Source organism: Phoenix dactylifera, unplaced genomic scaffold, assembly GCF_009389715.1.
Source record: "Phoenix dactylifera cultivar Barhee BC4 unplaced genomic scaffold, palm_55x_up_171113_PBpolish2nd_filt_p 002693F, whole genome shotgun sequence".
In the NCBI taxonomy this organism is placed as follows: Eukaryota; Viridiplantae; Streptophyta; class Magnoliopsida; order Arecales; family Arecaceae; genus Phoenix; species Phoenix dactylifera.
In genome coordinates, this window is record NW_024069834.1 from 1 (window position 1) to 24,441 (window position 24,441).

General features: G+C 35.2%; 1 pseudogene; it reads right to left on the reverse strand.

Annotated features, from left to right (window-relative positions):
• Positions 1-8,961: 8,961 nt before the first annotated feature.
• Positions 8,962-24,227, reverse strand: LOC120109757 (annotated as a pseudogene).
• Positions 24,228-24,441: the final 214 nt, after the last annotated feature.

A 24,441-nucleotide genomic window follows, 5' to 3' on the forward strand; every position in this document is an offset into this window, starting at 1 on the left:
TTATAGAACATTACCCTGAAATTAAATATTAGTCCCTGCAATAAATTTTATTGCATAAATGAACCAATTAGAAGCCAACCATGGGGTTCCTATTTAGCCGAGTCTATGCGGGCCCATTGGGCCGAGTCCGATATGGGCCCTATCAGGCCATGCCCATTATGGGCCAACTTTGGGCTCTGTTGGACCATGTCCAATAGTATTATTTTTGAATTTTGCTTAGTCTGAAATTAACAAAAAATTAATTAAACTTTAACAGGTGAACCTGATTCGTCTACCTGAAGTAGGAATCAAGCGAGAAGAAGTAAGTAACTTAATACTTCAATGTGCATTTTTCTAAATTATTTGGTAAAATAATTATTAGTACTTTAAAATATGTTTTGTATTTAGTAAAATGGGTCTGGCATGTTAAATTTCATTTGAAAATTATGCTCTGAAATCCGTAAACTATGACTGGGCAATTTATGAAATATATTTTTATATATATATATGCATTCTCAGCATGGCTATGATCTGTTCTGTTCTGTTCTGGCCCTGCCAATGGGGATTATACGTTGGCCCTGTCGACTTGTATCTGTGAGGAACCGGTTTCGACACCGTACCACCGGTGATTAGAATAGTGGTATTTGAACACCGTACCACCGGTGATTAGAATAGTGGTATTTGGATACCGTACCACCGGTGCTTAATAATAGTGGTGTTTGGACACCGTACCACCGGTGCTTAATAATAGTGGTGTTTGGCACCTTGTGCAACCCATGCCACTGGGTTACGTGGCCGTAGCCTATTATGTTGAGATTCTGGTATCAGAGTTTTTTTTAAAAAAATGATAATAAGTTTTGAAAATAGTAAAATGATGTTATTTATGATTTATTCCGGACATTATCCTGTATTTTGATCTGATATGCTCTGACCCCACTTTGGGGTATTTTGTTGCTTACTGGGCTAGTGTAGCTCATTATTTTATTTTCTTTGTTTTTCAGATCCAGAGGCTTGATCGCACGGGATTGGGGAGTGCGTTAGATTTTTCGATGATTTTTCAGTTGTTGGCATTTTAGTTAGTTTAGTTTGGTCATTTGACTTACGTAAGCATTTGTTATTTGAAATTTTGTAAAACCGCTTTTGAACAATTTAAATAATTATGTCAGTTTTGAATATTTGTATCTGCTTTGATATGATCTGCTGCCTTGCGCGCCCGTGCGGCCCGCCGTGCGGCGTGCGGCGTCTGCCGCGCCTCGGGCTCGGGGCGTGACAGCCCGGCCCCCTTCTGGCGCCATCAGCCTCACGGAATGAGAAAATAGAAGAAAAGAAAGAAAAAAGAAGAAAAGGAAAAAAAAAGAAGAAGAAAAGAAAAGAAAAAGAAGAAAATTAAAAAATAAAAAGAAAAAAAGAAAGAAAAGAAAAATAATATATATATATGTGATGAACGAATAAAATAAATAAATAAATAATATATTGTAATAAAATAAAAATAAATAAATAAATAAATTGGCTGCGGCCGGGCCCCCTCCCGCTGCCGCCATGGCACAGCCCCCTTTTGGCGTCGTCGGCCTCACGAGAGGAGAAAGTAAAAAAAAGAAAAAAAGAAAAAACGAAAAAAGAAAAAAACAAAAGAAAAAAAAAAGAAAAAAAAAGAAGATTTAAATGTGTGTAGAAAAGACTTAATTGTGTACAGAGAACACTTAACTGTATGATGCACACAATTAAATATTCTCTATATACAATTAAGTCTTTTCTGTACATACTTAACTGTGTGATGCAGAAAATACTTAACTCTGTGCAGAGAAGGAAAGAAAAAGAAAAAGAAAGAAAAAGAAGAGAAGGAAAGAAAAAGAAAAAAAAGAATAAAAAAGAAGAAAAGGAAAAAAAAGAAAAGAAAAAAAAGAAGAATAAAAAGGAAAGAAAAAGAAAAAGAAAGAAAAAGAAGAGAAGGAAAGAAAAGAAAAAAAGAAAGAAAAGAAGAAAAGGAAAAAAAGAAAAAAAGAAAGAAAAAAGAAGAAGAAAAGGAAAGGAAAAAAATACTTAACTGTGTGATGCATAGAACAGTTAAGTGTGTGTAGAGAAGATTTAAGTGTGTGTGCAGAGAATACTTAATTGTGTACAGAGAATATTTAACTTAACTGTGATGTATATAACACTTAAGTGTGTGCAGAGAAAATTTAAATATGTGCAGAAAGATTTAATTGTGTATAGAGAACACCTAACCGTGTGATGCACACAATTAAATGTTCTCTGTACAAAATTAAGTCTTCTCTGCACACACTTAATTGTGTGATGCAGAGAACACTTAACTGTGTATAAAGAAGATTTAAGTGTGTGTAGAGAAGATTTAATTGTGTACAGAGAACATTTAATTGTGTGCATCACACAGTTAGATGTTCTCTATACACAATTAAATCTTCTCTGCACATATTTAAATTTTCTCTGCACACACTTAAGTGTTATATACATCACATAGTTAAGTTAAATATTCTCTGTACACAATTAAGTATTCTCTGCACACACTTAAATCTTCTCTACACACAATTAACTTTTCTATGCATCACACAATTAAGTATTTTTTTCCTTTCCTTTTTCTTCTTCTTTTTTCTTTTTTTTTTTCTTTTTTTCTTTTCTTTTTTCTTTTTTTTCCTTTTCTTCTTTTTCTTTCATTTTTTTTCTTTTTCTTTCCTTCTCTTCTTTTTCTTTCTTTTTCTTTTTCTTTCCTTTTTATTCTTCTTTTTTTTTTCTTTTTTCTTTTTTTCCTTTTCTTCTTTTTTGTTCCTTTTTTTCTTTTTCTTTCCTTCTCTTCTTTTTCTTTCTTTTTCTTTTTCTTTCCTTCTCTGCACAGAGTTAAGTATTTTCTGCATCACACATTTAAGTATGTACAGAAAAAACTTAATTGTATATAGAGAATACTTAATTGTGTGCATCATACAGTGAAGTGTTCTCTGTATACAATTAAATCTTCTCTGCACACACTTAATTGTGTGATGCAGAGAACACTTAACTGTGTATAAAGAAGATTTAAGTGTGTGCAGAGAAAATTTAATTGTGTATAGAGAAAACCTAATTGTGTGATGCACACAGTTAAATATTCTCTGTACACACTTAACTGTGTGATGTAGAGAATACTTAACTGTGTGCAGAGAAGATTTAATTCTGTACAGAGAATACTTAATTGTGTGATGCACACGGTTAAGTGCTATCTGTACGCAGTTAAGTATTCTTTATATACAATTAAGTCTGTATTCAGGAAAGACTTAATTGTGCACATAGAATACTTAATGGTCTTCTTTTTTCTTTCCTTTTACTTTTTTTTTTCTTTTCTTCTTTTTCTTTCCTTCTCTTCTTTTTTCTTTCCTTTTCTTCATTTTTCTTTTCTTCTCTTCTTTTACTTTCCTTTTCCTTTTTCTTCTTTTTTTTCTTTTCTTTTTTTTCTTTTCTTTTTCTTCTTTTTTTTTGTCTTTTCTTCCACTATATCTACCAATATCAAAAAAAGAAAAGAAAAATGGAAGAAAAGGAAAGAAAAAGAATAAAAAGAAAATAAAAAGAAGAGAAGGAAAGAAAAAGAAGAGAAAAAAAGAAAAAGAAAGAAAAGAAGAAAAAAGAAAATATTAGGTGAGTGGCAATTAGGTTAGTAAGCTTGGTATACAAGTAATATAGCATGGTTAACTTAACTGTATGCAGAGAAACTATACCTATGTGCATGAAATAGTAACCTGTGTGCACAGAACAGAAAACTATATTTCGAGGTTAATTAAGTACGTACCATAGTTAGTTAAGTGTGTTTCAAGTTTAATCGACTATGCGCCATGCTAAGGTAAGACTTGGCTCACAAGAAAACCTATATTAAGTATCTACCACATCATTATAATTGATTCGAAATATTTTACCAAAATCAGATAGCTTAACTAAACTGTGTGTACAAAAACTATATCTATGTGCAGGAAACGGTAAACTGTGTGCATAAAACAGAAAACTGTGTCAGGCTATATTAAGTGAAAACATTGATTAATTGTGTGCCAAGCTTACTTAAACGTGTGCTATACTATTGATGTGGGGTCGGAACTCCGACACCAGCCCGCACACCGGCCGAGCAGGGAAAGCATCCGCGTCCCTTCCAGAGGTATTGTCCGCTTTGGGGATCGGGTGAACCAGCGGCTGCCGCCACCCCTCACGGTTTTGTCCTTTTTTGGGGATCGGGTGAACCGGCCCAGCGGCTGCCGCCACCCCAAAAGGGCCCTCTGGAGGAAAGGTTTGCACCTCCTCATTTATAAGGCACAGACCTTTCCGCTGATTAGCCGATGTGGGGACTATCTGGGAACCCATCCCACAACACAGCCCCCCCAGTGGGAAGGTCTGTGCGTGGCCGGGGCCCTTCCTCTAGCGCCATCTGATGTGGGGTCGGAAACCTCGACACCAGCCCGCACACCGGCCGAGCAGGGAAAGCATCCGCGTCCCTTCCAGAGGTATTGTCCGCTTTGGGGATCGGGTGAACCGGCCCAGCGGCTGCCGCCACCCCTCACGGTTTTGTCCTTTTTTGGAGATCGTGGTGAACCGGGCCCAGCGGCTTGCCGCCAACCCCAAAGGGCCCTCTGGAGGAAAGGTTTGCAACCTCCTCATTATAAGCACAGACCTTTCCGCTGATTAGCCGATGTGGGACTATCTGGGAACCCATCCCACAACAAACTATATACCTGTGTATCAAGCTTACTAACCTAACTGCCACTCACTCATTATTTTTCTTTTTTTTTTCTTTTCGTTTCTTCTTTTCTTTCCTTTCTTTCTTTTTTTTCTTTTTCTTTCCTTTTTCTTCTCCTTTTTTTTTTCTTTTCTTTTTTTCTTCTTCTTTTTCTTTCCTTCTCTTCCCTTTTCTTTCCTTTCTTTTCTTCTTTTTCTTTCCTTCTATTCTTTTTCTTTCTTTTTCTTCTCCTTTTTTTTTCTTTTTTTTTTTCCTTTTTTTCTTTTTCTTTCTTTTTCTTTTCTTTTTCTTTCCTTTTCTTCCTTTTCCCTTTCCTTTTCTTCTTTTCTTTCCTTTTTCTTCCTTTTTCTTCTTATCTTTCCTTTTTCTTCTTCTTTTCTTTCTTCTTTTTCTTCCTTCTCTTCTTTTTTCTTTTCTTTTTTCTTCCATTCGTTCATTCATATATATATATATATATAATATATATATATATATATATATATATATATATATATATATATATATATATATGCATGCATTTATTTATTTATTTCCCTTTCTTTCTTTTTTTCTTTTCTTTTTTTCTTTTTTCCTTTTCTTCTTTTTTTCTTTTCTTTTTCTTTTTTTTCTTCTCTTCTTCCCTTCTTCTTTCTTCTTTTCTTCTCCCACAACGTCGCCAGCGTCGGAAGAGGGCCGGGCCATGGCGGATACAGGACGGGGCCAGGGGAAGGGGCCGGGGCCGCTGCCGCCGCGGCGGGCCGTAGATGGCCCGCGGAGAATTCTTCTCCTCTCGTGAGGCCGTCGGCATCGAAAAGGGGCTGGGCCGCCGTGAGGGGTCGGGCCGTGGCCGGCGCCGGCCGTGGCGGGCCCGACCCCTTTTTTTTCTCTTCTCCGGTGGGATGGAAGATAAAGCAATAGGAATTAAAAATATTCTTTGAGGGTATTTTCGTCTCATAATAAAGTATTGAAATATGGCTGGACTGATTGTTAAACAACCAGTCAACAGGAATTAAACGTTAGAGACCGGTCAATAAATGTACTGGTGATTAATTACCCCTTTTTTTTCTTCATAAAAATTTGGCATGTACAATGCAAGTGTCTAATAATAAAGGGATATTATTAAATTTAAGAAATAAAAAAATAGTTTTAAATTTAAGAAGTATGAAAAATAAAAAATTAATTTTTAAATTTAAGAAGTACGAAAAATAAAAAAAAATATTTTTTAAATTTAAGAAGAGAAAAGGAAGGATATTATGGTGGGAGGAGGCTATATGTTATAATTCCCTACCAATTAGGTTTCTTCTCATCTTTCTCTTTGTAATTAAATGTAGTTGCTTAACTAGCCACCTTCCTTTCAGAAGAAAATGCAATTAAGAAAAGAAAAGAACACCTTGGAAGTCAAAATGGCAGGTCCTATTTTCGGTCCATTGCTGGGCAGTTATCACCAGATGGTTTGATAGTAGCACATTAAGATAGAGAGAGATCAAGTAAACACTTGTTCAAACTAGAATTTATCTCAGTAGATGCATTTTTTAACCAATAAGATAATTGATTGGAGAGTGCCATTGATAAATATTTAAATTTGCAGACCAGTTGGAATCCAGTTTTGACAGCTCCAATCAAAGAGTCAGATCTTGATGAAATGGAGGAGCTTCCTTACAAATGGAAACTATTCTTCCTTGTATCCTTACAAATGGAAACTATTATTCCCCAATGAACTTTAGGAGGTTCCCAAGACTACGCAGGTGATGATCTCCAGGCAGCTACTTTGTGATCATAATCTTATACAAACTGCAAAATGATTTCCCATGATTTTCAATAGAATGTAATATTCATTGAGGATCCACCCCAGATTCGATTTCTCATGTCCCATTTCTGAACTCACTAACCTAGAATTTCCATCCCCATCCATCCATCACAAGAAGGTTGAATTTAAGAGACAAACATGTTAATCATAATACTTTCTCAAAACTCGGAGATCCATAAATCGGTTTTCAGATGCACATAAATATAATAAATTAATTCACAAGTTCAAAAATTTCCTGTAATATTATGGAAATTTTGTTCCCCTGGGAGATCTTTTAATTTATTCAGCAAAATGGCATGATAATATTTATCAAACTACATTGTTAAGGTGGCACAGGTAAGCTGGATACAAAATCCAAGGGTCTATATAGCCTCTACTACAAATCTTATATTTGAGGCCTTGTCTGAACTGTATAAATCTCCCCATCGCTTCACCACACCTTCTATGTCCTGGGCAGAACCAAAAATGTGTTCAACTATCTTTCCAGCCTCTGCAATTCTCTGGAATATTGACCGTTGGTAGGATTTATCCCAGATAAGTGGGATCAAATGAGGTAGTCCAGAACAACCTTCTCCATTTTATTGATGGTTACGCTGCCACGAGTGAAAATATAAAACATGAAGAACATGGCATTCTAACTCAAGACTAAAGTAAGATATTTTGTAAATGAAAATTTCTATTTCTATTTGCTTATAGTTTATCCTTTGCGCAAACTCATGGAAGAAGTTAACAGAAACAAGAGAGAAATGGCATGTAAAAGATTTGATGAACCTGTCGTAAAGTCCTGCACCAGCATATCCTTCCAAGTCTTCCCCATTGGAGTCTGATCTGAATATTAGTGATTTTTGATAAAACATGCCTACAGGTTGCTAGGATAACTGATGATCTGGAAGGAAGATGCTTGTTAAAACAAGATATTAATTTGCATCATAGCAAGTCGTAGATACATAACCTCTCAAACATTCAAAATTCTAGAAATAGTTTAATCTTGATTTTTTTTTTCAAATTCCAGCAATAATAGGTGGCCAACATGCATGCACTATGGAGAACTATCTGATTCAAAGAATGATTTCATTGCTGCGATGGTCTATAAAGTTAATAACATCTATCCAAAATGCGATAGAACATAAATTGGGTTGCCGTGAGCTGCCACCATATGTGTATCTTATTATTCATGCAGGCAAAATTTAATAGAAACCTCCAATACAGTAGTAAAGAAAAAGTAAGAGAGACAAAGTCAGTACACAGGATGTAAAGGTTGGTGATCCTGCAAATTCAAGTTTTGAATCACCATTAATCCCTTCCATGAAGGTCAATTTTGGCACCTGCTCAACCCATTGATGAGATGTTCTCCCTTGATTCTTAGAAGTTGCTAAGGAAAGAAATGAAAGAAAGCAAGAAGCAAGATAGGTGGAGACCCCTGCTTCCCCCATCTCCAAGTTCTGGATACCTTCATCCACAAAAATGATCTCTGAAATCCTGAAAATTTTGGGATTGTGGATGTATGGACCGCCACAAGCCCTTGGATCTTGTTGTCCATTCATGTCATCTCTCATGCCTTATTTGTCAAATGGGAGATACGAGGTATCACATGGATGAAAGACTGCAAAGGAATGCAGAATCTCATATATGAATGAGGTCTAACTACAAACTCAACTATCTTCACCACCTTCAGCATATCAATTCAATTGTTTCTCCTGTTCATTATGTAAATCCCAATACCTAAATGGGAATCAAAAACACCCTCCTGTTTCCAATTTTGCGATAAAAAATAACTTTAGATAATTTATGCATCAGTTATACTAGTCATGGTATAAATGGAAATTCACAATGGATCTATAACTTGACCAACCAAAAAGCAGTATTATGTCTACACTTCCACTTCAGAATTTAGTTGGAAATTTAAGTTAAATGGAACATTCCTCCGCAAAACATGATGACATCACTTTTTCATTTATCTAGCTAAAAGTGCCTACTTGTTACTCAGAGCCTTGATTATTGTATTGAACTGTAGGATGATATATAACAATCTTGCTTTGAACTTTCCCCACAAATGCTTGATGTGCATTAGTATCATCATGTCAGGTTTCTGAGAAGATTCTTTTGAAGGCTTGACACCAGATAGAACCATAAGTTATGGATGACAAATTCCATATTTGATAATTTGGAGAATCTTCTTTTTCATTAGATATTTTGAAAGTTGAGAATCCACTTCATCAAACAAGTCAAAAGAAAATCTACAATGTCATAATAAGGTCTGGTTTTGTTTGCCTATCCATAAAGTATGAGAGCATTAGCTGATAGAGCATGTAAATGTTGTTATCTTACATTCGAGATTGTAGTGCAGACTTCTTGGTAATAAAGCTCATAGCCCGTCCTGGATATGCACCCACCAATGTTTCTCCCAAGCCCTTTACAATCTTTTTTTCAACAAAAGATAAATAATTAAACGTCCATTTGCAAAGAATATTTTTGACGAGTTCTTTTACATGCTTTACCTCCGGTATAGATCTCTGAGGGGTTTCCAGAAATGGATTTCTGTATGGCTTACGAAAGCATAATCAGCATTCACTACTTCTTGAACCAATACAGCCATACAGAGGTCATCATGTTTCAATTTAGCTTTTCTGCAACTAACATATGCTCTTTCATTCCACTTTGAGGCCCAAACCTGAAAAGTGCCATGAAAGTAATTAATCATATCTATTGCATTTTGATAATGCCTGTAAAGCTTATTTGCTAAATTCACTTTCAATCCAACTTTGGGAAGTAAAGTACATTCACAAAGTGGAAACTAATGATTTTTGAAAATTAAAAAGGAACATCTATTTTCGTATCATGAGTGACTTCAAATTCTTGTAGAAGACTGCTATAATATATATGAGACAGACCACAACAGAAATTTTCATTGATATGTATTCCAATGAAAACCCTTGCTTAAGACCAAAACCTTAACAGTTTGGAACAATCACATAAGCAATTTTATGGATAATATGATATCTTGTGTGCACACAAGTGGTTTTGAAATCCATGAAATTCTACAATGCATACATAAGTAGGAGAATGTTTAATTCATGACTTGTAATCAGTTATCGATCATTCTTCTCCTTTTTGATGACAACGGAGACATAACATCCATTACATACCCTATGGTTGCAACTTTAATGACTCACTGGGTGGAAATGAGTAAACTAGAGATGGCATAGAAGTTGGATAAATTAAGAACAAAGTGACGAAGGATCATTAGAGATAGTAGTAACATCACAGTTAGCCCTTAATAGAAACTACTGATGAATAAGTCCTCAAATCCAAACAGCTGGGACAAGAGTTGCTGAATATTGTTATTATGATTATGGTACCTTTGAGTGGATCATGTCTGAGGTCACGTGCAGTAGTAGAATTAAACACTGAATCTGATGCTCACATACAGAAAGTACATGAACCATTAAAATTGTGTGACAGAGCAAGATTAAGTTAAGAATTAGAGAAGGCACAATATGAACTCAATTATTCAGACACCAGAGAAAGCATACTAGAGAGGGTTGAGAAAGGCACGGGCTAATAAAAATGGAAGAGAATGTATTATTTTGTGTCTCTGATGTGCAATGGATATCCATTATGAGTCAGCTTGCATAAAAAATGTAGATTCACTTAGTTTTTCCTCATTAATTTGTATTTCTAAATTTGTGAGCTCTGCTAAAAGTCTTTGCAGTTTCTTTCTTTAGGTCTTTTGTAGGTTTTACAATAAATTGAAAGATAAATTGTAAAGATCTTTGAACACATTCCTACATTTTGTCCCTTTCTTTTCTTTCTTTTTCAGTACATGCTTTTTTCCCTTCTCTATTTCTTTTGTTATGTTGCTGTTATCATCATTATCAACATATAATTGCATCCAAGAAAAAAGTGTCCTTTGACATGTCATTTACTAAAATGGAATATATCCTCTCCTTCAAAAGTCAGAAAATATTGTCCCCCATGAAATAACAAAACAACCATTTGATTAGAAGGGCCAGCAAATAGAAAAAGAGGAAGAAGTCTTCTACAAAAAAAATTATGCAAAAGTTATTCAAAGGCTGGAAAAAGTTATTACCTATGGAGCTATCATTTTATCTACCATTGTTGGATTTGACTATTGGACCTGCAAATCCTTCTTTGTCAAGCCCAAGAAACTACTTTGACAAGAGAAAGAATGGTGCATATAGAATTTAGCTAGGTAAAGGTTTTTGACTGTAGATTCATGATTGAGGCCAGAGAACCTGATCCTGCAGGATTCTCGTTATTTTTCTTTTTTTGACTTGAAAACATATAGGAAAGATAGATCTGAAATATTCAAGGAACTAGATAGATTGATTTGTTACTATTTCATGATTCTCAGGTGCATATCTCTAACCTACAATAGGTATTTTGCATCAATCTGTCATTAAATTCCTGTTGAATAAATGTATACAAGAGATTAATGCTCTGATACAGCTAAAGCTAATGGCCATATTAATGATGCTTCAAGAAGTGCAAACATAGAGGCTAGACAGCATTGGTAGCTCTTATGGATGCTCACGAAATGGTTGGTATCATCAAGCATGGAAAGGACCGAACATTGGTTCCATACAAGTGTCATCCCATTGGATCCTATTCTTCCATGTATCTAATGATGTGGAGGTTCAGTAAGTGAAAATAACTTATAGTCAAACCACTGGCTGGTTGGTGAAAGAGAGTAGAACTACAGGTTTATACACATTTTTAAAAAATAAACTTTATTAAAAATAAACACATAGAAATGATTTAAAGTTCTCATTTGTACATATCTTACCTAACTACTATGCCAAGAGGTCACCAGCATGGTACAGGCATGTGTACCCATGTACCACCTGTTCCAGTCTGTATTCTTATGCATCAGCTTTGATTGATCTGTATCAAAGAGATATGCACCGGAATGGACGAGTGCTCATAACATATACAGCCTACTTTCACATTTGAAACCCATGCCTAACCATCTTATATATGTTATGCACTACTTTCTTAGTAACTCTATAAAATTCCTTCAGCATAGTCTCCACTCTCCACCCTTTATTTTCATGAAAATTGCTGAAATCTATTGATGGTAGAAGAAACCTGCAAATGCAAGACAGATTTCCGAATGCAGATCCCCTAGAAAACATTTCATAAGCCTTTGCCCTATTCATAAAACCCAAGAACCTATTTTCGGTCACCTGTTAATAAACCAAGACCCAATAACTCCCTCTTTTCTCTCATCTACCAAGGAACTTCAATCTATCAAGATTTCTATTATTTAGCAGCAAATTCTAAAATCCTTCTTAAAACACTAAACCGTTCGACTTAAGGTCCAATATTGCACATATGCATCCCTAGACCCTAGGGTCTTCCATCAAATCTAAATAACAATTTAACTTTCAATGATATTACTACAAGATGTGCTTCCCATAGTACAAGAAGTACATGTACAAGAACTATATGTAAGGCACCTAGAAGGAATTGAAAATGCTTAAATATAGTAACATGTCACCTATAATTTTTAATATAATTTTGAGCTCCTTCATGTGAAATATAAATGCGTATTGTTAGCTTATTGAGGACCAGTACTAAGTGGTACTGACTGGCACCTGCCGATACCACTCCAGGACAGTGTTGATGTAGGACAAGCTTCCTGCAAGTTTGAGCATTGACGAAATAAGAGGGAATCAAGTCAGGCTCAAACATGGAACAAGCATGAATGACATAGTAGGCATGTATGTACAACATTTCCAAACATTACTAGTGTAAATGTCACAGTCCTAATTTGTCTTTGTTGGTGTGAGTCGATGTGGCTATTTGAAGCCTTGTAGGAGGCCCAAGCTAAGAGCAGGGATGGAACTTTCTCTATCATCGGACAAGGCTGGAATCTAGAAATCATAAATGGAGTAGAATTGGTCGCTGTAGCTTGCGCAAGCCCTTTTAAAGAAGTCAAAGCTTTAGTTATGTAGGAAGCTAGGCTCTCTATTATTTTGGAAAGGTTGGAGTTCTCTTTGTAATCTAGTAGGAGTAGGAATTCAAAAGTTATAAAAGGAGAGCAAGGCTATCACCATGTAACTGAATTTTTCTATAATCAACATATTATTCCTTCTCTTGTGAATCCAAGAGACTGCAAGCTTGGTTTGTGAGCTACTTTGCAACTTGAGAGGATGGTGCTTTTCTTGAGTTCATCTCATTTGTGCTGTGTCAGGTTTGGACCAGCATTGATGGGTACCAAGGAAAAAGGGTGGAAGACCCATTTTTCATTTTCTTCTATTCCTGATCCTACCTGTATAGTACTATACTTGACCGGACCAAATCAATACAGATCCCTGTATTGAGATTTTCAACCTTGGTGCAGATCCTAGGAAAAGATATATGTTGCTTATATACAAGGTAAGGCTCATAGTCATGCACCATAGACATAGCTTGCGACCCACCACAATCATCATCATCAGAATGGTTTTTAACCAGATGAACCTTTTTCTTATTTTGGGTGCTATTAGCTTTTGTTTAAAAAGCAAGGCAAGCAATTGCAAATATTGTGGAGATGGTCTTAGAACATTCAATTTTTAATTGTACTTAAAGAAATGCTATACTTAGAACACTCAATATTGAATGGTTTTTAAAGATATACTATATTTATATATCACACATAACTTCCTTTATTAGCCAAATAACCAAGGGACAACAAAAGAGTAGAAACTTTATTGGAGATTTCTTGTTTCACTATGGAATGAAAGACCTATTTGATAAATCAAGGAAAGGATGCAAAGAGAACATACTAGTATCAACTAAATGTAAAAATGGATCAAACTATGATAAAACTTAAACATTATCATAAATAAAAGCTACTGATGCATTGTCAAAGGAGACCTTCTTTATGGCTTGCCATGCTTGGTTCCACCTTTCTTCACCCTCATCACCAGGCCAACACAATTTTGAACTTCTCATTTTGTATTTAAGTTCACTCATCTGCCATGAATGTCAGATAAATCATTTAGAAAAGCAAGATATATGTCCTCCATATGAAACTCATTTGGTAAATCATATATGATGTTAACACATAACAGTCCGCCAAAATTTAATCACTTTACCAACTTATGAAAACCAACTGTAACACAGCTTTCTATTCCAAAGTTACTGAAATAAATGGTGACATCAAGCACATTACATCCATCAAGAATTAAAATTTGAGAAGTTTGCAGCTTATATGTAGAACTGATTAATAGCCATCCTCATGGAGATAATTTTGCACTCATCATATTTAATAAAGATATTGCAATTAGATGATTATTTGATGAATTAGACAGGAATTTATCATCAAAATAGAGGCTGCATGACGTTTTTTGGAGATAATATAAAAGCACTTGTTACAAAATCATGGTTCAAGAGATGTCATATGGTAATTCAAGAATTATTTGCAATTATATGTCATCATTATAACTCAGAAAGAAGTTCAGCGGCGCCTATGCAGTTCCTCCCGCTCTGATAAAATTAGAAAAAAAATGGAGATTTTAATTATTTGGAGAATATAAAATGTAGGTCATAAGACGTGTATTATACATGTAAATGACTAGTTACTGCAGCAGACATTTTCCTCAATTCTTCATCCAAAACTAACATGTGTTGCCATGTCTCAAAGGCTAAGGCTTCTCAATGTATGGTTATGTTTCATTTGCTAGCACAAGACGATGAAAAAAATGATGATGTTACTGTTTTATCAGTTATTATCTGCTATCACACCTAGTATGGTACCCATTTCATTTAGAACATCATTGTTAGATATCTATAATGATGTCATACTATAATATTAAAAAAATAAAATACTTAAAGATTTTTTGAGAATTTGCAAAATATCAGATTCAACAGAATGTTCCTGATAGGAAGGGTGAATGCTTTGTTATGATATAGAACATTAGCATGGTAGTTGTTTCATGTGTTAGAAAGGTAAACCATACATTATACAAGATGATGCTGTGTCCAAAACCAAATTAGTTTTTCAACATAATGCACAATGTTGGCATGCAGATGCATTCTCATGCATATGCCTTACATGTGTGTACTAAAAAAACAACTTCATTGTCATAAGGTATATATGTAAAATTAGCGCGCTCCTTGTTTTTTCACATCTTTTACTTTTTTCAGGTTTACTCTTTTTATTTGAATATGATCAAAGCAATTGCTTTCAAGTTTTGAGAAGAAACAAGATATTCTCTAGCTACTAAAAAGATTCTCTAAAATTGAACTCCTCCCCATATGTATAACATCATGTACAAACATGCAAAGGATGAGGAATACGTATAAAAACCTGCAAAGTGATCCTAAAAATGAAATAAAAAATTCATTTGAATATTAACTAGAACTAATACTTTAGTAATTAGTATCAACTGATTTTAGTCTATTTAAAGTAAGGCCATTTCTAGCTTTCTAAAACTATGAAATCCCAAGATATTAATGAGAAGCATTATCAGTTCAGCTAAGACTGAGATTTAGTTCTTACTTCTTAGATAAGAAGCTTCATGTCAACTTCAACGATTATTGACTATTAAAAACACAAGCATACAATCACAGCTATATGAAAGTTACCAACTGAAAAGGAGCTTTCATTTCTAATATAGCATCTTGTATCATTTGAAGTTTTGCAATGTCTCCTCCATTTACTAATCCATTGAAGAAAGAAACTTTCTTTGCCAAATCCTGTAAGAAAATAACACAATAGCTAATTGGAGCAAGTGAAAAATATGTTGGGGAATATCATTGTGGCAACATGAATACTCAAGTTCTGAAAAAACCTAGATGATTGAGTGTCATCATATGTATAGAACTTTCTTACAAAAAAAATCATTATACTGACAAGTGCCAACTAACATACTTTACAAATATTTGCAGTTCTACGAAATGCTTATGTTCTCAGATGGAGTAAGTTTTCTCAACAGTCAACAATTTACCTTCCAAACTCTTTCATTTACAATATAGTTCTATAATACTTTCATGATATGAAAAGTTCATCTAATTCTATCCGGGTCTTCCATAAACAAAATCCTGTTTCTAGACAGGTAGCATATTGTGTGTCATAAATATCACGGTATGCGAATGTCATTGAAATATAATAGTAAGTTCTGTGTTTTGTGCTGTTTATGTGCATGTTTTTGTATCTGTGCACCATGGTATGTCAAAATATTCAGTATGTAATATTAAGTAAAGAAGCAGGTTATGTGTATGTATTAGTTTTTGCCAGTGAACCTACACAAACATAGCATGTCTTGATTTTATGAAACAAAAGTAGAAAAGAGATAATACAAATAGCTCATGTTTGCTAAAGTTGTTTATAATAGGTGTAAAAACGTTTAGGGTGAGTCAACCACCTCGATACATGGATAATCAAGTGATCTTCGCAAAGGAGCCTTAGACAATGGAGTAATATCTGCAAACTACAGTGCACATCTGTTTTGGTTCAAGAGCATATTTTGGGCTACAATAATCTGCACTATGTTTTGAACCTAGCAAATTTTTATTGCGCTCCAGTTTGCAGGCTTCATTACTGAAGGTTTCATGCTCATCTTCCTCAGTCTACTCCTATACATCTCCTCATGATTTGTAAATTTAGATGTGGAAGTTTGTTATGTTATGCAATATTTACTTATTACTATCTGCAGGAAACTGCTAAATCAGGAGCCAATGTTGACCCAACCAAATACTAACATATATCAATTCCGAACAGGAAGAAAAAGCCCATTAAAATTCTATCATAGAAAATCACTAAATTGAAATGATCCCCCTTCTCTCTCTGTTTCTCTCTATAATGCTTTGTTCCTTGAAGTTATGATATGAAGAAAAAAAAGGCATCCCAGTGCACGAGGTTGGGGAGGGTCATATGTACATAGCCTTACCCCTGCATGCAAAGAGGCTCTTTATAAGTCATAATGGAGCAACCTGTTGTGCCAAGGCCCACCCTCACTATGATTTAAAGAATGTGAGGGAAAAAAAGTCATGAGAGAGAGGGTTTGTGCATAGCTGCCAGTCGATCCTGCTCTGCAACCCTTACCTTCCACTCAAAATATGGGATAAGTTTTTTTTTTTCCTTATTCTTAATGCACAACAATCAAATGGGAGAGACACCAAAATGAAATTTTGGATAGGATGATAAGGAAGGAGGAGGATGCCAATCCTGGATTCATCCCATCATCCACCATCCCCCCACCCTCCAAAAAAAAGAAAAAGAAAAAATCTAGGCTCCACCACTGGTCAATGGCCACATAGCTACCTTCCTCGAAATATCTTTTCATCAAGGATGCTTGAGCTTAGATACAAGACTATAGCAGAAGTTTTGATGGCGCTTCATTCAAAAAAAGGTGATCTACTAAATTTGGATGTGGACGTACCTTCAAATGATGCTGAAAGTAACAATGTGTACGATAATAACCTGTTTTATGTAAATACAGAAATTTCTAGATTTTCCTTCTTGAAACTACAGGATGTCCATCCTTTCAAGGAAAACATGCATCTAATGTTGATAACCAAGTAACTGCAATTATAGGAAAAGCTGAAAGTTATTGTCATCATTATGATGTCTGCTACCATAGCTTCAGACCTCCCCATGGCACTTGATGGATACAAAATACGTAAAGAGTAGTTTAAACTTTAAGCAGTGTATACCAAATGGGTTCCTGTCTCAAATCTGAAAAATACTCAGACTATAGTCTATATAAAGAATAGGACAGTTTTTCCTCATAAAGTTATATCTCATTGCATCAAGAAAAATTAGCAGTTTTTCAAAGAAATATTACATTTATTGGGCCATTGTAAACTATGAAATAAGAGCTAAAAATGTATGATTTCTCAAGCATTGAACAGTAAACATTTTCTGTTTCCGGATATTGAAGCTAGGCAGTTACCTTGTTAACCTCTGCTGAAATGGAAGCTTCAAACGCTCCAAAAGGAAGAGCAACCGAAATTGGAACTTTTATCCATGATGGGACTCTACCTCTAAGATATTCAATGTTGTTGGATTTAGCACCAACCTACACATTTGATATTCACTGTGAACAAAATGTCATCATAAATCATATTATTGAATATTTATAACTCGTCCCTAGTGGTGCAATTAGTGCCACAAAACTTGCCAATAACTCTCTTTCTTTCCAATCTCCAGATTCCAGAAAATAATTCTATTTGGTTAATAGAATTTTTGGGACCAGGAAACATGATATGCTTCACGTCAATTCTTCATGACATCATAACAAATGAAAAAACAATAAGAAAAAATACAGTGAGATATGAACAATGAATAGATAATGGCCAAGAAAGAAATACGCCCATATGTTTGAAAGAAACTTAGAGCAACTGTATATATAATATGAGTGAGGCCATAGCACACCATCATGCAAATATATCTTTATCATTTTGAGTTCTATGTCTTGACCTTGTATATACTTGATGCAGGACAAGCCCAGGGAACATAATAACTGATGTCACACAAATATGATAAAGCCTAACACAAAATGATGCAAAACCTATGTATGCAAAATTAATAAATGATGCATTCTAAGGCTAACTAAGAATCTGAAATTAAAATCCTGATCTAATTATATGCAGAAATTCAGCTAATAAACATTCCTGACCACATGATTAATGCATGAGAAAGTAATCTATGCATGCATGTGCTGAATTATTCGATGAAAAGCAGATGAGAACAATTAAAATACAAATTAGAGCAAATGAAAACATCAAAGCTACGAAAATTCTGTTGAAAGACAACAAGTGATGGGTCTGAGTTCGCTAGTACTCAAAGGCTGTTGTTGGCTGACGCTATATTTAGGACCAACCTCCCGTAATCACTTATGCCCACAGCAAAGGGAGATACTCTATATTCTATAAGTAGTTTTCATATCTTTATTGACTTTACAAAAGCTAATAAATATTAGGTATATAGGAAGTTAGGAATTAAAATACCATTTCACTGGAGAACTCCTGAGCTGAGATAGCAAATCTGCCACTGAAAGTCTTCTTCTTTAACATCACTCCTTTTGGAGAGAAAGATGCTTTTTGCGGGTAAAAAGAACAAACTGACTTGACTTCACTGCACTAAAAAATAATAGCTTAGACATCAAAAAATAACAAAGTTTCTAGAAAAGATGCAGCAATAACCAAAGCAGCTTGCCTGTATGCTAGGCCCGATGGTGTTGGTCTTACTGAAATTTTCATGCCCTTCTTCAGTTGGAGATCTTGAAGAATATTTTGATCAAAGCATGAAGCAAAAACACACCTATATGTATGCAGAACATCATATCTCTAATCAAGCGAATCATACTAGGACATTATCTCTTTTAGTAGCATACATAAAAATAAAATATGAAAAAATATTAGATCTGTATCTCAACCTCAGAGTCAGAAATAAAGGTCTTGGCATCCCTCGGCTGATGATACTTAATAGTCACATATTTCTAGTATGATACTTATTATTTCTAGCTCTTATAAGAGAAACATGAGATAGAACATCAGGCATACTGATGTCAGCACCCCAACAACTCCATCCGGGATCTCTTCCTCACCGGTCACTTTATTTGATATTATAATCGTCGGTCTGTTGAAGACTTTGCTTCTGAACATCTATAAGTTTTGTTCAACACAGTCTATGAAAACCACATACTTCCACTGGACTGATAACCTGCCAGCTGCCACAAATATGTAACAATATATTATTGAAGTTTATAAAAGTACATACTGAAATAGGAATTATTATTATTAAATATCTAAGAAGATAGTTCATCCATCAGACCTTTACCTTCCCAGGTTTGCTATATTTCGAATTATGGGATTTAGACGATTAACAAGTATTGAGAGAGTTGCTCCAGACCCTGCTCTGATTAACTCCTCTGTGAAATTGACAACCTAAAAACAGAGAGCTCAACTATTCAAATTTCAAAACAATAAATGAATCATCAGATCATGGACCAGATCTGGAAACCAGATATACGAATTTCTTAACGACCTAGCAGTAACAATGCCAAAACTGTTAACTTTATCCTAAACATATGGATAGGTAACTAAAGAACATATATCAGAATTAAATTGAAAACTTACAGCCCAAGATTCCACTCTAAGCAATTTGCCTAGATATTCTGCACTTGGTTGCATCATTTTCAGGTAATATTGAGCCTTATCAGCAAGTGTCAGCTGTATACGGTCAAGAACAGCTTTTGTATGCAAGGACCACTGCTGATCATGAGGTTTATATGAATCACAGGCACGGTACCAGTCCTTCAATGAAAAAAATTCATACCAACAATAGGGAAAATTGGTAAGTTTTTGTGAATAGTTTTGAATAGAAAACCATGAACCATGAAGCATGTAGAAATGATACAAAGCATAGTAAGCACTGCAGTGTAGAAAACAGATGGTATAACAATTTAAGCAAAGATATTCTAAGATAATGAAGAACTACATGAATAACATGACATACCATATCAAAGTTAAGTTAAAGATATCTGGCACAAACTAAATGGATATCATAGACATGTTGTGATCGATCAACATCCTTTTGCCGCATAACAGTATTTTCTTTTTGTGCATCTAAAAGGACTGGAATTCAATGTTCTAATGATATATAAGCAGTGTTACCTAGACATAGGTGTGGAACAGTGGAAGTGTCATGATGGCAGAATGCTGGAAAGAATAATGTCTACTCTATATATAAAAGGTAAAAGGACCCTAACATCTAAAAGTAATAATATTAATAAGTAGGGGAAAAAATCCAATTCCAGCTTTGTGACATCCCAACCCCCCTACCTGCAACAGCAGGTCACCTTTATATGTTTGTTATCTGGATTCTTGTCTTGTCAATGACCAGAAATCAAGGTAGAATTGCATCATTTGTGGGAGACAGCTCACAATGTAAGGAACTAGAGTGTCCTTACTCTTGACCAACGAGGTTAATGTACAACTCAAGGATCCAAAAGCTGGAGAATAAGCCACCAAGAAGAGGTTGTGGGTGGTTCCTCTGGTTAATTGATGTCAAATGAAGATAAGAAACTAAAATTGCTGCCAAGTAATAATAAATTCAGCAATCTCAAAATGAAAGTCTTTCAGGTGTCACTCATCGTGTGTGCAGATGGTAATTAAACCCATGAACTAATTATTTGCACTTACAAGTTGAAAATCCATAAAAAGAATGACATCGCACACTACATGGTAGTGTGAGGATTTTTGTGAGGACCAGTGCGGGCATGTTGCAGCAGTGCATCATGCACAAATGTATGACAAACCTTAGTCCCTCACATGCTATACAAAAGAACTAAATGATTATCATTTTTACATGCATGATACAAATTTCTAAACCCATATATAGTCCCTATATCTAGCATAATTAGAGGTAGTGAATATTGAATTAGGTCTAAAATGTTATAGTAGATTCATTTGCATGTTATCTTTCATTTGAATAAATTCCAGGATTTTGTGTTAATCACTTAATTGTCCTTCTAATTGCAAACAAAAAATTCATATGATAATTAAATGACAAATTAAATGAAATGAAACAAATATCTAATGCTATATAAAGATGGCCTCCATTACCTTGGTGATATAAATGAGGTCTTCATTGTTGACTGTTGAAAGGCACAAGTTTTCAAGCATCAAAGATACCAAAGACATAAGTTCCTGCCCAGTCAATCAGTTTCGTAGTTTGTAATTTTAGAATATGGAAGATCAAAAATAAAAAGTCTATTCAAGATACATAAAAGCATTACCTGCAAATGTGCATTGCTCAGTACAGTGAAGCTCTTCTCTATGGATGTTTTAACGGCTGAGTCCAAAGCAAGGTCAAGTATATAAAATCTTTCAACCTCCCACTAGCCCCAAAAAGAATTGGATGAAGTTCAATGCGTGATTCTAGTAATTTCTGGAAACATATAATGGAAAATTAAAATTTCATTTGAGATATTAAGAAAATATTTGGCATGATCTCATTTGACAACCTCCAGCAGAGGACCAAAGTTCTTTTCTCCTGCATGTGCTTGGATGAAGTTTAGCGATTCCTGCCATCACAAATCAGAGTAACTATCTGCTTCTTGCTATGAATTTCAATCACAAACTGAATAATATAACAGTTTCCTAGAAATAAATTTGGCAGCATTCGCTTTAAATCATCAGAAATTCAAAGAAATCAGCCTTGCTGCACCCACCATCTCTAAAACGATTCCTTCGTCCATCGAGGTATCAAAGCACATCTTTCTTCCTCATGATGGAGTACAGTACTAGGTGTCTAATTCATTGTTGCCTTAAGAAACAAGAGGGATCACTGGAATATTTTTTTTCATTGGTGTAAGAGCCTCTTTGATGTATACTTTGCCAGAAAAGCAAATTGTGGTTGATGGAACCTACACTACCTTTTACCCATAGCTCTGAGTTCAACACCCAGGATTTGAAGGAGCTGCCATAGTTTGCTGTTAATAGATGCCACACTGGACTATGTCTAATGGTCTAATGTTCTAATGTTAAGGCAACAGATGCCACAGTGGACTGCGTCTAATATTCTAAATTTTTAATGGTAATGGGGTTGAGGGCGTAGGGTAGTTGTACAAGAAAAAGACCAATAGAGAGCGAGAGGGTGCGGACACTGTGACATTGCCTTTGTCCACCTCGTTGATGGTGACCCCTGCTTGTCCAGCAAGTATTTTACATGGTAATTCTTGCCTTTGTCTACCTTCCTCAGGTTATCCCATTCACAGAGCCACATAATTTCCCATGGAGGACCTCGGAACCCATCAAAGTAGTAGACAATCATGCTGACCCATCAATAGAACTGGGAACAGAGTAGGCCTCAGGCCTTGGTATTGAACTTAAAGTACCAAGTGCTAGAAGAAAGAAAGTTGATAAAAGAACTAAGGTCCTCAATAACATTGGTGAAAATCTCAGGAGCAGAAAGCAAAGGACTAGAAGAAATGGAGATTGGAGACAAGGAAGACAATAAAGAACAAGAGTATAAAGAGAGATGCAGACATGACAAGTGTTAGGATCCCTCTGTAGGAATGGGTGTCATAATATATTCTTGGAAGAGGTCATAGGAAAAAGAGAGTCTGGTGGTTGGGGATTTGGTCGTTGAATTACTGATGAGCAAATAGGTCTTCGGACTGAGGTTGACAGAGTTGGTTCTGCACCAACACTAGGAAACTTATTACCCATGGAGTAGGCATGGAGGAGTTTGGTTGATGATGGGATGGAAGGATAGGGGACAAAAGCACAAATACTTTCCTCATACTCTTGAAAATGAGAAAAGACTCCAAATTATTCTTTAAAGGCCAAAATAATCATTAAACTAATTAACAGATGGATTTAAATTGTCACTGGATGACAATTAACCAGAATGGTGCATATGCAGGTTTACCAATATCTGTAGGGTTATATGTGTAACTTTAAATTTGACGGGGAAATATGTGCAAATAGGCAGCTTTCTATAGATACATGTGCAAAAATCCTTCTGTGAAATATATTAAGTACCTGTAGCTTTGGTGATAAACAATTGGCATGATGACTTTTTCCCATGTTCATAGAGTCATAACCCTGTAATTAACATTAAGAAACAATATAAGCAATTACTTAAGCTGCAAAGACGCGAGAAGATGAGGGAAGTAATGACATTTCAATCTAAAAACTGTCGAACTAACCTTGCATGTGTAGCCCAAGAAAGTGGCAATTGCAGATTCAAGATCAGCACCTGAATGAACAGCCTAGCAAAAGCACATGCAAAGAGTGAAAGGTCTCAGATGTGCTCTAAGAAATATAAAACTTAATTAGGCACCAGATGATGTTTAATAACAGAAGGCTGACACTACATAATTCCGGTTGCTATTTGAAACTAGATGTTGGAAATAGGTGCACCAGATCCCAACTGAGATAACTATTGCAAGTTATACTTAAGCCTTTTGAGTGCCACAAAAAATTTGTTTGATTCTGATTTATATTGGTAAGCAAAATTTGTATGATGCATATCACCAAATAAGACCCCCAATTAACCATAAGGCTTCAAAACAAAGCCACTACACACAAAGATCAGGCTTTGGACTTTGAGTACTTAAAGGGGTGTTAGAGCTAGGTTTGACAAGCAATCTTGCTCATGGCATTTGAGTGAGATAATGTCTGAGAGGAGCCCCTGAAATTTACGTTCAACTTTTCATTTCAGCTTGTTACAAGGTAGGCCTCTTCAGCTCAGCTAGCCTGAACAAGCAGATTTCTATGCTATATTCCACTAGCTTTTCATGAATAGTTCAGCTTGGCAGCCCTAGTTACCATAACACAGAAGGAACCAATGAATGGAATAGAAAAAATGAGGAGGAATGCTTAGACAGATCCTCATTTCAATGTGCAGGTGAAAAGACACTAGGATCAGTTATATATCTCATGTAAGAAGCATTTTAAAACAAACCTTAAGCGTCTTCAGTATGCTGCAAGATCGTGAATAAGTCCTTCTTTAGCTTCCGCAGGGAATTGAGTTCTGAAAACAATGGGTCGGTCATAGCTTGCAAGTATGCGTTTGTCAGACCATTTGAATTCAATGTTCTCCCAGTACAAAACATTTATATCAAAATTACTTTTAGCATAATCCAATAGAGCCTGATACAAATCAAGATAACAATTGCTTTCAAATTTATTGGAAGTTTCTAAAGAATTAAATTAGTATTTAGAGGCTTGCCTGGCATATGATAACATCATCCGGGCTGCTGTTATTATGCAATTTTGGTGCCACTCCTCCATCATGTTACCACTTTTTGCAGTGATTATTCCTCTAAATTAGTAACATAAAATTAAAATTAGATTGCAGATTAAATTGAGAGACACCAATCAATGTGTATATAAAAGATAAACCTGAAGCACTAGTATTTCATCTCGAATTCGTGCCCAAGTCACCCTGACCTCCACGGCCTACAGTTGCCAAAATTAATCTCAAAGATTTCTCTATGATCTTGTTGTC